Below are 15601 nucleotides of genomic sequence, written 5' to 3' on the forward strand. Positions count from 1 at the left end.
TAAGCAAGGTGAAAAGACAACCCTCAGAATGGGAGAAAATAATAGCAAATGAAACAACTGATAAAGGATTAATTTGCAAAATATTCAAGCAGCTCATACAACTCAATGCCAGAAAAACAAACAACGCAATCAAAAAGTGGGAAAAAGACCTAAACAGACATTTCTCCAAAGAAGACATACATATGGCTAACAAACAATGAAAAGATGCTCAACATCGCTCATTATTAGAGAAATGCAAATCAAAACCACAATGAGATATCACCTCACACCAGTCAAAATGACCATCATCAAAAAATCCACAAACAATAAATGCTGGAGAGGGTGTGGAGAAAAGGGAACACTCTTGCACTGTTGGTGGGAATGTAAATCAATATAGTCACTATGGAAGACGGTGTGGAGATTCCTTAAAAAACTAGGAATAAAACCACCATATGACCCAGCAATCCCACTCCTAGGCATACACCCTGAGAAAACCAAAATAAAAAGGACACATGTATCCCATTGTTCATTACAGCACTATTTATAATAGCTAGAACATGGAAGCAACCTAGATGTTCATTGACAGATGAATGGATAAAGAAGTTGTGGTATATATATACAATGGAATATCACTCAGCCATAAAAACGAATGCATTTGAGTCAGTTCTGATGAGGTGGATGAACCTAGAACCTATTATACAGAGTGAAGTGAGAAAGAGAAAGATAAATATTGTATTCTCATTGGAAGGTCAAATGCTAAAGCTGAAACTCCAATACTTTGGCCACCTCATGTGAAGAGTTGACTCACTGGAAAAGACTCTGATGCTGGGAAGGATTGGGGGCAGGAGGAGAAGGGGACGACAGAGAATGAGATGGCTGGATGGCATCACCAACTTGATGGACATGAGTTTGAGTGAACTCCGGGAGTTAGTGATGGACAGGGTGGCCTGGCGTGCTGTGATTCATGGGGTCGCAAAGAGTCGGCCACGACTGAGCCACTGAACTGAACTGAATGCACATATACATAATCTAGAAAAATAGTACTGAAGAATTTATTTACAGGGCAGCAATGGAGAAACAAACATAGAGAATAGATTTATGGACATGGGGAGAGGGGAGGAGAGGGTGAGATGTATGGAAAGAGTAACATGGAAACTTACATTACCATATGTAAAATAGATAGCCAATAGGAATTTGTTGTATGGCTCAGGAAACTCAAACGGGCTCTGTATCCACCTAAAAAGGTGGGATGGGGAGGGAGATGGAGGGAGGTTCAAAAGGGAGGAGATATATGTATACTTATGGCTGATTCATGTTGAGGTTTGACAGAAAACAATAAAATTCTATAAAGCAATTATCCTTCAATAAAAAAATAAAAAGAAAAAAATAGTGGCTAACTCATGATATAAACTGGAATAATAGTGGCTTACTCATGAGATAAATTTCTCCCTTCTTATATTTTTGTCTATTTGCTATATGAATGAATATTATTTTTATAACAATAAAAGACATTATTATTTTAGAAAAAAGCTACAATTAGATATCACCTCACACCAGCCAGAATGACTATCATCAAAAAATCCACAAACAATAAATACTGGAGAGGGTGTAGAGAGAAGGGAACCCTCCTGCACTGTTGGTGGGAATGTAGATTGGTATGGTCACTATGGACAAGAGTATGGAGATTCCTTAAAAAATTAAAAATAGAGCTATCAAATCATATGACCCTGCAATTCCACTCCTGAGCATATATCCAGAAAAAAAAAAAAAGATATAAAAGACTACATGCACTCAATGTTCAGTGTAGCACTGTTTACAATAGCCAAGACATGGAAGTAACCTAAATGTCCTTTGACAGAGAAATGAATAAAGAAGATGTGATATATATATACTATGGAATATTACTCAGTCATTAAAAAGAATGAAATAATGCCATTTGCAGCAACATGGATGGACCTAGAGATTTTCATACTGAGTGAAGTAAGTCAGAGAAGGAGAAATATCATATGGCATCCCTTATATGTGGGATCTAAAAAAGAAATTATATAAATCAACTTACTTACAAAGCAGAAAGAGATGCACAGACTTAGAGAACACACTTATGGTTGCCAGGGTAGGTGGGGGAGGGTAGGGAGAAGGGACAGTCAAAAGAGTTTGGGATGGACATGTACATGCTGTTATATTTAAAATGGATAACCAACTGTATAGCACATAGAACTCTGCTCAATGTTATGTGGCTGCCTGGATGGGAGGGGAGTTTGGGGGACAATGGATGTATATATGTGTGTGTGTGTGTATCTATGTATGTGTATATATATATATACACATCCATACATATATATATGGCTGAGTCCCTTCACTCTTCACCTGAAACTATCGCAACACTGTTTGATAATTGGCTATATCTCAATACAAAATTAAAAGTTTCAAAAAGAATTCTAGGAATTAATACTAAAGAATACTCCAAACAATTAAGAATATGAAGATATAAATGATTGTAACATCATCTATAACAGACAAAACTTTGAAAACAACTTAAATGCCTGTATTTGGAGTTCTTTAGGTTGCAACTGACTAAGAACTCAACTTATAAAGATTTAAACAAAAAGAAAATGCATTGGCTCTTGTAACTAAAACAGAGAGAGAGAAGCAGGCTTTAAGGCTGTCTTCAGGTTCCAACAATGTCACCAGAATGAATCTCTTGAGTCTGCTTACTCTGAGAGTCGGCTTCACCTTCTAACTGGTCCACTTAATGGTCATCATTTGAACACCAACAAATCCAGAGCATGAAAATCTGTCTTCCCAGAAGTCCTAACATGTGTTCTTGCATTATGGTAGTTCTAACTTGGTTACATACCCACCCTGACCCTGATTATATGGCTTTGCTAGAGCAATCTCACATAAACCATATGGCTAACAATTGGGTAGTAGGAGTTTACAATAGAAAGGTGGGGTACAATTGTCACTAACAGGGAGAATTGATACTATGCAATGGACGGGGATTTGCCATGACTTTTAATGATAAGCCATTGCTTAAATATATTACAATATATACATTAAAACTATGTTGAAGAAGAATATTTTTACATGGAAAAATTGCCACAATATATTGTTAAGACAGAGAACAAGTACTAACTGAAAGAATGGAAAACAATTACAACAAAATATTAATAGTGGTTATTTCTGAGTAGAGGGAGTTCACAAATCCTCTGAACTCATAAGGAAAATTTTGTGTATTAAAGCCATTTAGACATATAGCTGATTCACTTCATTGTGCAGCAGAAACTAACACAACATTGTAGAGTGATTATATTCCAATTTTAAAAATAGAAAAAACTAAAAAAAAAAAAAGGGTTAAAACAAGGACTCATAGACTCCCGGCTCCGGCGGCGCAGGCGCGGACGCGAGAGACACCCGGCTCCGGCGGCGCAGACGCGAGAGACGCCCAGCTCCGGCGCAGCCGACCACGTGCAGAATCGTGGCTGAGATGAGCTGCCCCGCGCCCAGGGTTAGGGCGGTGGCCGAGAGGAGCTGTACCACGTTCAGGAGGCGGTGGCTGCTTGGGCACCGGAGGGCCGAGAGGAGCTGATCCACATTCAAAGCAGGAGGGGCGGCCTTGAGGAGATACCCCTCCTCCAAGGTAAGGTACAGCGGCTGCGCCTTGCTGGAGCAGCTGGGAAGAGATACTCCACGACCAAGTGGAATATAAGAATCCAGTGTTCTGGGGAGGAAGGAACAAGATGGTGGAGGGATAAGACGGCAAGACCACTCTCTCCCCCACAAATTCATCAAAAGAACATTTGAACGCGGAGTAAAGTCCACAAAACAACTTCTGAATACTGGCAGAGGACATCAGGCTCCCAGAAAAGCAGCCCATTGTCTTCTAAAGGAGAGAGAAGAAATCCAGCTCCACCCACCAGAACACCGACACATGCTTCCCTAACCAGGGAACCTGGACAAGTCACCCGTCCAACCCCACACACAGCAAAGAAACTACATAATAAAGAGAACTCCACAAACTGCAAGAAGAGGGAAAGGCCACCCCAAGCAAAGCAATATAAGCAAGATGAAGAGGCAGAGAAATACCCAGCAGGTAAAGGAACAAGATAATTGCCCACCAACACAAACAAAAGAAGAAGATATAGGGAATTTACCTGATAAAGAATTTCAAATTTTGATGGTGAAAATGATTCAAAATCTTGAAAGCAAAATGGAGTTACAGATAAATAACCTGAAGAAAAGGATTAAGAAGATGGAAGAAAGATTTAATAAGGACTTAGAAGAAATAAAAAAGAGTCAATATACAATTAATAATGCAATAGATGAGATCAGAAACACTCTGGAGGGAACAAACAGTAGAATAACAGAGGCAGAAGATAGGATAAGCGAACTAGAAGATAGAATTGTAGAAATAAATGAAACAGAGAGGAAAAAAGAAAAACGAATTAAAAGAAATGAGGACAATATTAGAGACCTCTGGGACAATGTTAAACGCTCCAACATTCGAATCATAGGAGTCCCAGAAGAAGAAGACAAAAAGAAAGACCATGAGAGAATACTTGAGGAGATAATAGTTGAAAACTTCCCTAAAATAGGGAAAGAAATAATCACCCAAGTCCAAGAAACCCAGAGAGTCCCCAACAGGATAAACCCAAGGCGAAATACTCCAAGACACATATTAATCAAATTAACAAAGATCAAACACAAAGAACAAATATTAAAAGCAGCAAGGGAAAAGCAGCAAATAACACATAAGGGGATTCCCATAAGGATAACAGCTGATCTTTCAACAGAAACTCTTCAGGCCAGAAGGGAGTGGCAAGACATACTTAAAGTGATGAAAGAAAATACCCTACAGCCCAGATTACTATACCCAGCAAGGATCTCATTCAAATATGAAGGAGAAATCAAAAGCTTTACAGACAAGCAAAAGCTGAGGGAATTCAGGATCACCAAACCAGCTCTCCAACAAATGCTAAAGGATCTTCTATAGACAGGAAACACAGAAAGAGTGTATAAACTTGAACCCAAAGTGATAAAGAAAATGGCTTCGGGATCGTACTTATCAATAATTACCTTAAACGTAAATGGGTTGAAATTTTCAAAAAGGCTAGGAAACAATTCTCATAGCCATCAATAGTTCAGTGTTGAGTTCATGAATAGTTTTTAAAGTTTGGGACAAACTGTAGTATTTGCTATTTGAAGTACTATTTGTAATTGGCATATTACGATGTAACATTGGTCTTCACTTCCAACTTAAAACGTCTAAAAATGCCTAACAGGTTTTTAGATTTGTGAATTTTAGTTGAAATGTATTTTACGATGTTACTAAACCTGCAGAAATATTGAAATATTTCAGAGAACTTATTCACTGTACATTTAATTTATTTTATTTATAAAAGTTATGAACTGTAGGAAGTTTTACTTGTTGGGTCAAATGCTTGTTGCTTCAAATGCTTGTTGCATTTGAAGTGCTAGTTACAAGAAAATCAAACACCTTCAATGTATAAATGCTATTAAGTTTTTAAAGGACTCTGGAGTATAAGTAAGTTTGTTTAAAGAAATTTAGTCTGTTCAACTTGAAAAAAAAATAAATAAAATTGGATTATTTGATTTAAAAATTTTAAAAAAATAAATAAATAAAGCCATTTAGTATAAATAGGTTTCATAGTATTCATCTAGCTCTCAAAGAGTTATATATTTCACAAAAAAGGATAAGATTAAATGATTAGGGAATCCTTGCAATTCTGAAGATGAGAAAACTGGGGTTCAGAGGGGCTAAATGCCCTCCTTTTGGTCACAACCGGAATAGGGTACAAGCTTCAGATCCCCGAACAGATGCTCTTCCCATTTTGCCATGATGCCTTGATTTAGCTGGTCAGGAGACATGGCCCAGGTTGCAACTTCTTGCAAATTAAAATTCTACTAAAAGTTGTGAACTAGATAAGTGAAAGTGTTAGTCACTCAGTCATGGTTGAATCTTTGTGACCCCACAGACTACAGCCTGCCAGGCTTCTCTGTCTATGGGATTCTCCAGGAAAGAATACTGGAGTGGGTTGCCATGCTCTTCTCCAGGGGATACACCCAGGAATCAAACCCGGGTCTCCTACATTGCAGGCAGATTCTTTGCCTTCTGAGCCACCAGGGAACTAGATAAACCATCCTGTTTTTAGATGTATTGCAAAAGTTAGGAAGTTTATATGGAAAAAAAGGAACTAAACAGAACAAGCTTTCTCAAATTTGGAACCAAAGATGTCTTGGAAATGTGCGATGGACTTCTTTATAAAGATCAACAAGTTCCTTATGGCAATATTTTTATTTCTGTTTTCATTTTATTATAACATAAAGTCAATATTCTAATTCATCCAGATCATTCCTAGCAGGATATGAGCTCTGCAAGGACAGAGCCTTTTTCATTTTTATTCATTGCAGTATTCCCAGTTCACAGAACAGGGCCTGGCATATAAAAGTATGTTATATGAATTACTAATGAACAAATAATTAATTTCTGCCACATAACTTCTGTGCTAATGCTTGTGTTACATTTACACTGGCACTAAGTTGTACAGCTTTAATTATTAAAAGCTAAAAAGAAATGGGAAAGGTAGGTTAAGTAAGTAATGATATGCCTGCACTTCAGTTCAGTTCAGTCACTCGGTCGTGTCCGACCCCTTGTGACCCCATTGACTACAGCATGCCAGGCCTCCCTGTCCATCACCAACTCCCGCAGCCTACTCAAACTCATGTCCATTGTGTCAGTTATGTCATCCAACCATCTCATCCTCTGTCGTCTCCTTCTCCTCTCGCCTACGATCTTTCTCAGCATCAGGATCTTTTCCAATGAGTCAGCTCTTCGCATCAGGTGGCCAAAGTATTGGAGTTTCAGCATCAGTCCTTCCAATGAATATTCAGGACTGATTTCCTTTAGGATGGACTGGTTGGATCCTTCCAGTCCAAAGGACTCTCAAGAGTCTTCTCCAACACCATAGTTCAAACACATCAATTCTTCGGTGCTCAGCTTTCTTTATAGTCCAACTCTCACATCTTCACATGACTATTGGAAAAACCATAGCTTTGACTAGACAGACCTTTGTTGGTAAAGAAATGTCTTTGCTTGTTAATATGCTGTCTAGGTTGGTCATAGCTTTTCTTCCAAGGAGCAAGCGTCTTTTAATTTCATGGCTGCAGTCACCATCTGCAGTGATTTGGGAGCCCAAGAAAATTAAGTCCCTCACTGTTTCCATTGTTTCCCCATTTATTTACCATGAAATGATGGGACCAGATGCCATGATCTTAGTTTTCTGAATGTTGAGTTTTAAGTCAACTTTTTCACCCTCCTCTTTGACTTTTATCAAGAGGCTCTTTAGCTCTTCTTCACTTTCTGCCATGAGGGCGGTATCTGAGGTTATTGCTATTTCTCCTGGCAATCTTGATTCCAGCTTGTGCTTCATCCAGCCTAGCATTTCTCATGATGTACTCTGAATATAAGTTAAATAAGCAGGGTGACAATATACAGCCTTGATGTACTCTTTTCCCGATTTGGAACCAGTCTGCTGTTCCATGTCCAGTTCTAACTGTTGCTTGCACTTAGTCAAGGCCAAATAATATCCCCATTTACTGTGCAAATAAAATAAAGGAAACTGGCTAAATAGTTGAGTCATAACATGGGATTATTAATTAGGTGAGCCAAATTCAAAGAAACCCATCCCATAACAAACAAGATCAAATGTAACATTCAGTAGATTATTTGGTTTCAGCAAACAACATCTTCCAGCTAATTGAGTTCAATTTCTAGGTTTTTTATGTTTATTGATTTCCTTCAATTTTGTAGAAACTTAAGAATGATTTCATATGCCTGATTTCATATTCTTAAATATTCACATAATTCCAAATAAATAATTTGTCAACAAAAGAGTCTTAAGAAATGTATGCCTAATTTCATGTTCTTAAATATTCACATAATTCCCAATAAACAATTTAACATCAGGAGTCTAAAATACCTTTTACTCTAAAAATTATCTATTATTCAAATTTTAAAGCCAGTAAAATAGGACAAATCAAGAATTAGGAATTCAAATCAGTTTTGTAAGACTTACTGTATAACCCTGAGTTTCAAATACCACTGTGGTTCCTTTTTAATTCATAAAAGTGGGATTAACTTGAAAAGTATTCAGCAGAATAATTATATTAATCAAAAAGTTAATCTGAAATAACCTGGAAAAATATCGAATCCAACCCCTCCAGAGGCATTAGGATGACTTGCCCAAGGTCACATAATAAGCTATGGTAAGAATGGACTGAGAACGTAGATCTAATCATCGCATCTACTGAAAAAATGCCAAGCATTGTAAAAATACCTCTTAATGATGCTTTAACTCAACAGCCTATTGTTCTTAAATTGATTCCTGGGCACCGTTCTCGTTTAGTTCTTTAAGTACAGTGAAAAGCAGCATACTGTTCTGGATTTATACAATCAGATTTGAGGGCTGACATTATTGTAATTACTTGGTCCTTGAGTCAACTGGCAGTGCATCAACCATTAAAATGAAAAGCATGTAAGGAAGCAGGAAGATCTTGACAGTGTATAAATGCACTTAGTAAGAAAAGTCAAATTTGAACCTATCAACCTTGGCAGTTTTCCTTTAAGAGAACACAGAAAAGCCTCAGTGACCATGGAAATTAAAATCGTATTCTAAATGAATGAAAGATGCTGCAAAAATGAGGAGCTGAGAATAATAAGCAGTTGAAGCTTCTATATACCAATCAGGGTTTTTAAGACACATTTGGGATTCCACATAAAAGATGAAGTATTGGAGTGAATAATAAGACCAAACTATAAGAATAATTCTCTTCTCATCTTAGACCAATCAATGTGATAGTGCACAATTTATATTTAAATGTAAATCTCAAACCTAATTATGATTTCCAAATAGCAGATGGTAATTCAGTTAGAAATACAATTTTAAAAAAAGATTCATTTAGCTTGCTTAAAATGTTTTAGCAAACAGGTTGAAAAACAAAGTTCACACCAGTCATGGGATTCAAAGTACACTGGAATCTGTGGACTCCCCACGGATATTATAATCAGTTAAATTTTCTTAAGGTCCCAAATGAACCAGAATCTTCTGGTTTCTTGCTGAAGTTACTCTGAAGACTTACAGACTATCCATGTCAACCCATCCCCATAGTAGTTCCCCTCCAAGAACAGTTCAGCCAGTAAACAATACCCTGGCTTCTTTTGCCAAGCATCTGAGGCCTGTCTTTAGAGGTACCATATACTATGTCATATATCCTAGATGTGCTCCTCTGTCCATGGGATCCCCCAGGTAAGAATACTGGAGTGGGTTGTCATGCCTTCATCCAGGAGATTTTCCTGACCCAAGGATCAAACCCATGTCTCTTACATCTCCTGCATTGGCACTAGGGCCACCTGGGACTGTGGCCTGCCAAGGCTTCTCTGTCCATGGAATTTTCCAGGCAAGAACACTGGAGTGGGTTGCCATTCCTTTCTCCAGGGGATCTTCCCCACCCAGGGATCAAACTCAGGTCTCCTGTAATACAGGCAGATTCTCTACTGTCTGAGCTACCAGGGAAGCCCCCTAGGTAATATATATATATATATCCCTAAAATTGAAAACAGTTATTCAAACAAATACTTGTATATGAATGTCTCTAGCAGCTCCGTTCATAGTACCTAAAGGTAGAAACAACTCTAATAGCTACCAGTTGATGAAAGGATAAACAAAATATGGCATATTGATATAGTAGAATATTATTCAGACATAAAAACAGAATGAAATACTCATACATGCTCAACATGAATTAATCTTAAAAACATAACGTTAAGTGAAAGAAGCCAAACATAAAAGGCCACATAATTGTATTATTCATATATTTATATGAAATATCCATGGAGAAAGAATGCAGATTAGTGATTTCCAGGGATGAGGGCAGGGAGGAATGGAAAGTGAGTGATCAACTAATGCTGGTTTCCTTCTGGGATAATGAATATGTTCTGGAACAAGATAGTGCCGATAGGGACTTTTCTGAGATAGGGACTTCCCTGAGATAGGGACTTCCCTGATGATCCAGGGGCTGAGACTTCAGGCTCCCATTGCATGGGGTGTAGGTTCTCTCCCTGGTTGGGGAACTAAGATTGCACATGCCACAGAGCAACTAAGCCTGTACATTGCAACTACTGAGCCCATGTCCCACAAATAAAGAGCCCGCACAATGCAACAACGACCCAATGAAGCCAAATTAAAAATAATAATAAATCAATTAATTATAAAAAAACAAGACTTTATGGAAGGCCCAAAGATAGGAAGTTCAACACAGAATGTGGCTTATTCTGAAATAGCTCTTAGAGGTCATAAGGTACAATTTGACTTTGAATCTATGCCTGGCTCCTGCAAGAACCACTTGTGAAGCAAAAAACATTCCATTCACATCAGTGGAATCTCCATGTAATCCTGTACCTCTGACTCTGTTCAACTCCTTTAGTCCTAATAAAAGGAGAAAAGGAAAATAAATAAAAATTGTCTTTTCTCCAGTTCAAGTGGAAAAAATCTATTTCCTTCATGAAAACCCCATCTTACTGCACCAGATCATTTCCATACATTGCAGGCAGATTCTTTACTGTCTGAGGCACGAGGAAGACCATCATTTCCATAGGTTACTTACTTTTTAAACTAGAATCCACGTCTCCTAACTGCAATCCCAATATTCTTTCCATTGCTGTGTTGAGTGTGTATCATTCAAACACTAGCTCAGAGAACTGTGATTTCTTTCAATACACACAATTGTATTGGCCTTGGCAACCAATTAGGAAGCTACTGTAATAATCCAGCCAAATGTTGATGAGAGCCTAAACTAAGGCAGTAATTCAAACTTACAGATAGCAAAATGTAATGACCAATTAAATGTGAAAACTGAGGGGAAAGATAACAAGACAGAGAAGACAAGGAGCTGATAGCACTGAGGCTCTGTTTAGACCAGAGAGACTAGTTATCAAAAGATTATCACCTTAAAGTCAAAATAAGGATGAGGTAAAATTACCGTGTGTTTAGACGAGAATGCAAAGTTCAAAACTCCTGGGAGGTGGACAGGAGTGGACACAGTTCTCATTAAACAACCTCATCATAGATGTGTCCTTCTGGCAGAGTAGACAGTTGAAAATCTTAGATAAAAGAAGACGAACTTAGGTAGACTATGGAATTAAGCAGGGGTGGAAGCCAGAGTAGCTCCTAAAGAACAGTGTCTTCCAGTGACAGATGTACGACTAAATGACATATTAAGGAAATGAACTCAACCCAAAGTAAGGGCAACATGAAACAAAGCCCAATGCTAGACAATGGAGCCTATGGAAACTTAGCAAGGAAGTCAAAGACCCAGGAGAGCTTTCCTGACCAAACACTGGCCAATGACCAGGTGATGTTTTAATTCTATGGGCCTGTAGCTAGTAGGGATATTCTGAAGTGAGCAGAGATGGGGGAAAGAAAGAAACAAAGAGATTTAAACTTCAGTGCCCCAGAAGTTCTTAACCCTGTTTGTACCATAGACTCTTTTGCCTGTCTGTTGAATCATATGGACTCCTCAGAATAAAGTTTTTAAATGTGTCAAATAAAATACATAGAATTACAAATGAAACAAATTACATTGAAATAAAGCCATTGAAATAATTTTAAATTTGTAGTATGTAATAATAAGATGCTTTATTAACCCATTAAACAAGAAGAGTCATTTCAAAATATTCTAAGTATGTGGTGGTGGTTTAGTCACTCCGTCGCGTCCAATTCTTGCAACCCATGGACAGTAGCATGCCAGGCTCCTCTGTCCATGGGATTTCCCAGGCAAGAATACTGGAGTGGATTGCCATTTCCTTCTTCAAAGGATCTTCCCAACCCAGGAATCGAACCTGGGTCTCCTGCATTGCAGGTAGATTCTTTACTGACTGAGATACGAGGGAAGCCCCAATTTTAAACATGCTAAGTGTAAATGATATTTTAAGATTTATTATAAATTGAGTGTGCTATAAAAAATATCTGATTCCTACTGATGACAAATTTACAGGTACCACTAATATTATGATGTGATGTTTCACTGCCTACATTCACAATTGAAGGAAATGATAAATTTCAATAAGAAGTTAGCGAAAATTAAAATGTAAGTTTTCTTCCAATCAAGTTCACAGGCCCTTTGCATGCTGAGAACTCCTGATTAAGGATACTCGTATGGTCAAAAACAGATCACAGCCTGCTGATGGAACATAGATCTAACGCAGGAGCAAGGGAATGCAGAAGGTAAGGAATATGCTCTGGAACATCAGCAAAGTATAGGCCCAATCCTACCTGTTGTGGGGCCTGGGGCAAAAGTACAAATGGAGGCTCCCAGCTGTGCATAACATACCCACCCACTTCCACCTTCTCTTCCATCATTGCCCATTTTTCTGCTTCTTTAGAGACCTCAGTTTGAGTGTTCCCAGTGTGTGATCTAGAAAGGGAAAGACAGTCTCCAAGCAAGCACATCTCCTGGGTCCCACAAACTCATCATCAGTCAGGAGAGGCACAGCCAGAGAAGGGCCAGATTAGAGCACTCCAAAGCACTGGACTTAAGGCAGAATCCTGGATGCCAGGGTGGAAGGGCATTCCTGAGCAGATGTGTCTTATCTTTAAAGAAAGCTGGTATGTAATGCATGGGCATCATTAAAACACTTAAAGGGTTGAGGAGCTGCAAACTTCCGAAATTTTGTCTTTGCTCTTATTCTCATATTCTCCAGGAACCTAAATGGAATTGTTTTCCCATTTGCTCATTTTTCATTATATTCTTCACCTTTCACCAAAAATACTGACTTGCCACTTTTATTTGTGTCGAATTCTCTATTTCAACTCTGCATATCTCTATACCCTCCCCTTCAGTGACTACACCTAGCTCTGAAAATCTTAAAACAGCATTAGAAACATTTAAAAGTCTTATCTAATATATGGCCATTTCTTGACTACTTTTATCTCCACATAGAGAGTATATATCTTCACCATTCATGTATTTAGACAGGCCTGGATTCTCTGTCCCCTTCCTACCTTTGTCCCACCTCATCTTTACCAGGAGGGTGGAACAGGGTTCACTTCCCTTTCTCTCTTTCATCCTGCCCCATGCTCACACCAGAAAAGGAGACAATTCACCATAAAAATACATTAACTGTGCACCAGGAGAGGTTTGTGCATCTGACAGGTCTTCACTGTGGAGAGTGTGAAAATCTGGAGCAAGCTAGGAGCCTACTAGGAGGATTGCGTAGAATGACGGAGAACAGAAGGGAAGCAGAATTCCTGTTCTACAGGAAGTGAACTCCCACTTTCTGAAAGGGGACCTGAGGAGAGAAAGAAAATGAAGTCTACAGAAATCATTCAAGGCCAAGTTTATCCTGATTCATTTGGTGAATGCATTCTGGTATTGAGACCAAGCCCATATGTAACTACTGCAATTACTTTACTGTAAACCACATTCCAGCATGCAAAGGGTAACTGAAAGAAAATTGGTATAGGAATACATACTAAGATTAGAAAATAAAACTTTAAAGCAAGAATTATTACTGAAAATAAAATATATTTCATAAGGATAAAAGATCAATTCAACAGGAAGATATAATAATTCTGAATTTCTTTGCATATTAACATAGCCTCTAAACACATAAAGTAAAAATTTTTTAAAAATTAAAAGCTGAAATGGAGAAATCCACAGTTAACAGTAGAACATTTTTTTCTACTTCTTTCAGAATGTGATAGAACAAATGGACAAATAATAAGATATATGATTTGAACATTAATCTTGTTCAAATTAATGATATATATTGAACAATGGCAGAGTAGATATCTCTTTCAAATACATATGAAATACTTATTAAAAGTGACCATATCCTGGGCCATAAAGCAAGTCTAACGAAATTTCAAACAGATCAATAATATAGACTACTTTCTGACCCACTGAAATTAAGCAAGAAGTCAATTTTTTCAAGTAACTTAAGACCTCGTAAGTTTGAAAATGAATAAATTCACTTCTGTACAACCAATGGATCAAAGACAAAATCTCAATAGAAATCAGGAAAATTTGGAACTGAATGATAATAAAAATACTAAATATCAAAATTTGTGGGATATAGCTAAAGCATTGCTTAGAGTGGAATTTATAGTCTTAAATGCATGCATTAAGAGGAAAGGGTGCATGCATTACAAAAGAGGAAAGGCTTGAAAATTAATAATTTAGGCAAACATCATACAAAGCTAGAATATGAAGAGAAAAACAAACTCATGTAAAAGGAAATAGCAAAAATTTGAGCAGAAATTGGTAAAATCAAAACCAAAAATAAAATAGTTCACCTGAAATTCCATCACCTCAACTAGTTTTGTTCACAGTAATGCTTCCTAAGGCCCATTTGACTTCTCATTCCAGGATGTCTGGTTCTAGGTGAGTGTCATATGATCAAACCATAGATAAAATATTAGCAAACCAAATCCAACAATACATAAAAAGAATAAATATACAGGACCTAGTTAAGGAATGCAAAGTACCTTAACATTAAGAAATCAGTGTAATTTTCCACATGAACACAGACAGAAAAGAAGAGGAAAAACAGGGAGAAACACACCTCTTTCATCTTCAGTGAGAAAGAAGAGTTGTTAGATGTTGCCTTAATCTACAATGTTTTCCCTGAACAAACTCAATGAAAGGAGCCATAATGCCTTCACCACCTCCCCCAGCACCTCTGTCAAATTGTAGACCACTGTGTTTGTGGATGCTGGCAGGTATCCCCCCTACTGTCTACCTATAATTACCAGGAGAGCCATAATAACTTTCTTGGAAGCTCAGAATTGATTTGATGGTTGAAGAATCTTTTCTTTAGGCAGGGGGCAGGAGAAAGATAATATCTAGGTCAGTCAGTCAGTTCAGTCGCTCAGTCGTGTCCGACTCTCCGCAACCCCATGAATCACAGCACGCCAGGCCTCCCTGTCCATCACCAACTCCCGGAGTTCACTCAAACTCATGTCCACAGAGTCGGTGATGCCATCCAGCCATCTCATTCTCGGTCGTCCCCTTCTCCTCCCGCCCCCAAGCTTTCCCAGCATCAGAGTCTTTTCCAGTGAGTCAACTCGTCGCGTGAGGTGGCCAAAGTATTGGAGTTTCAGCTTTAGCATCAGTCCTTCCAGTGAACACCCAGGATCGATCTCCCTCAGAATGGACTGGTTGGATCTCCTTGCAGTCCAAGGGACTCTCAAGAGTCTTCTCCAACACCACAGTTCAAAAGCATCAATTCTTCGGCGATCAGCTTTCTTCACAGTCCAACTCTCACATCCATACACGACCACGGGAAAAACCATAGCCTTGACTAGACGGACCTTTGTTGGCAAAGTAATGTCTCTGCTTTTTAATATATTATCAAGGTTGGTCATAACTTTCCTTCCAAGGAGTAAGCGTCTTTTAATTTCATGGCTGCAATCAGCATCTGCAGTGATTTTGGAGCCCAAAAAAATTAAACTCTGACACTGTTTCCACTGTTTTTCCATCTATTTCCCATGAAGTGATGGGACCAGATGTCATGATCTTTGTTTTCTGAATGTTGAGCTTTAAG

Source organism: Moschus berezovskii, chromosome 1, assembly GCF_049115385.1.
Source record: "Moschus berezovskii isolate FMDL1 chromosome 1, NW_MosBer_1.0, whole genome shotgun sequence".
Lineage (NCBI taxonomy): Eukaryota > Metazoa > Chordata > Mammalia > Artiodactyla > Moschidae > Moschus > Moschus berezovskii.